This window comes from Felis catus, chromosome A2 (assembly GCF_018350175.1).
Source record: "Felis catus isolate Fca126 chromosome A2, F.catus_Fca126_mat1.0, whole genome shotgun sequence".
Taxonomy (NCBI): Eukaryota; Metazoa; Chordata; class Mammalia; order Carnivora; family Felidae; genus Felis; species Felis catus.
Window position 1 is genome coordinate 78,711,539 of NC_058369.1, and position 2,125 is coordinate 78,713,663.

At 43.7% G+C, this 2,125-nt stretch overlaps 1 non-coding gene across 1 annotated transcript; it reads right to left on the bottom strand.

The window, feature by feature from the left end:
- Positions 1–212: 212 nt before the first annotated feature.
- Positions 213–321, bottom strand: LOC111559590. The gene has a single exon (XR_002740719.1). It is a non-coding gene; the product is annotated as a U6 spliceosomal RNA (small nuclear RNA).
- Positions 322–2,125: the final 1,804 nt, after the last annotated feature.

Sequence of the window (2,125 nt, forward strand, 5' to 3'; positions counted from 1 at the left end):
AACATAATTGCATGACTTTTACTTGACTTGTCCGTATGCCATCTCTTTACTCAACTGTTAGGGCGTTTGCTTTTTATAAATTGTGGTCATATATAACATAAGATTTACCATTTAGGTATTTTTAAGTGTCCAGTTTAGTAACATTAAGCGCATTCAGGTTGCTGTAGAACCATCCACCACTATCTACCTCCAGAACTTGTTCATCATCTCTGAAAAAATATGAGAATCTCCATGAGTTTGTGTGTCGTCCTTGCACCAGGGGACATGCTAATCTTCTCTGCATTGTTCCAATTTTAGTCCATGTGCTGGCCAAGCGAGCACAGGGGGCCAAGTGTTTAAGTCACTGGTTTTCTCATTCTTGGCCTCTCTCCCTGTTTTCTTTCTTTCCTTCCTTCTGTGACCTGTTGCCTGCTGCTTAGTAATGAACCGGAGCATCCTAGCAATAGATGTGCCTGTTCAAAGTCATGAGAAAGAGGAAGGAGAAATAAACATAAAAGGGCCTGGCTTGGATCCTATCTTTATCCTCTGCCCCAACCAATCCCCAGGGAGGAAGGGGATTGAGCAAGGAAACTGGAGACTCACAAACAGCCTAATTTAAAATGGAATCACTGTGAAGTTTCTTAGCCCTTCAAACAGCAAGTTAGCAACTCTGATCTGCTCTGCCCTGCATGACTCACTGTCCGTGCCAAGTACTGCCTGCGTCTCGGAACTTCGTCCTCCTCATCTCAAGCTCCCAGGCCCTACCTCCATTTTCTCCTTTCCTTCCTCCTACTCTCTCTCCTCTGGAGGTTTTCACCACCTGCAAGAAAGCATGGCAGGGAGAAGTGTCGGTGCTTTAAGGGGAGGAGATCGATTCAGTGTGAATTTCTGTTTTCCATGAAAGGCTTTTCCATGAGAACACCAGCATTTGAGAGTTTCACTGCCCTCTCACTCGGCGGTGACCCTTCCCCAAATCCCTACAAACACCGGAGCTGCTCTGCTTCTCCAAAACATGCTTTGTCCCCACAAATGCTACTTGTGGGAAGAGGCTCTGAGTTTGGCCTGCTCCTGCCATTTGATTATTTGCTTATTGTGCTGATTCGATACATAAGTAAGCATTCGGGCTTCTAATTTATACTCTATGTGATTTTGAAAGCCTAACGATGGGTGCAAAGAGCTTGAAGCTGTTGCAGTGCGGCTTCCATTACCATGCTTGCGTGAGCCTGAATCTGTTGCCCGCCCTTCTCCCTCACCCTCACAGGGTCGATGGGAGACAGCCTAGGGTGCAAGCCAAGCATCTCTCTCGGACCCGGTGGGGGCAGCCTGAAGCTGGGCTGAGCCCATCAGGAGAATGGAAATGGTGTAGATATCCAGGCCTGGTCCTTGAGAAACCGAAAACCTCATAGACAGGGGAAATCAATGTGCAAAGTTATACCTGCCATCAGTAAAAAGGTGCGTTTGCAAGAGTGACAGTAATGATTAGGGTCATGTGGGGCATGAAGAAGGACTTCCTGCTAAGGCAGTTTCAGTATAAATCATTTTTCTTGTTAAATATTTTGGGGTGTTGTTATTGTAACAGCAAAACACATTCTTGGTAGGAAAATCATACATATATTCGAATCCTTCCAATCCCACAATACAGAGATAACTGTTGTATATATTTCTTTAAAACTTATTCCATTTAGGTAAAGAAATTGTGGTTTATATACACAATGGAGTACTACGTGGCAATGAGAAAGAATGAAATATGGCCTTGTAGCAACGTGGATGGCACTGGAGAGTGTGATGCTAAGTGAAATAAGCCATACAGAGAAAGACAGATACCATATGTGTTCACTCTTATGTGGATCCTGAGAAACTTAACAGGAACCCATGGGGGAGAGGAAGGAAAAAAAAAAAAGAGGTTAGAGTGGGACAGAGCCAAAGCATAAGAGACTCTTAAAACCTGAGAACAAACTGAGGGCTGATGGGGGGCGGGAGGGAGGGAAGGGTGGGTGATGGGTAGTGAGGAGGGCACCTTTTGGGATGAGCACTGGGTGCTGTATGGAAACCAATTTGACAATAAATATCATATATTTAAAAAATAAATAAAATTTAAAAATTAAAAAATTAAAACTTATTCCATTTAATTTTACTTACTTTAGCA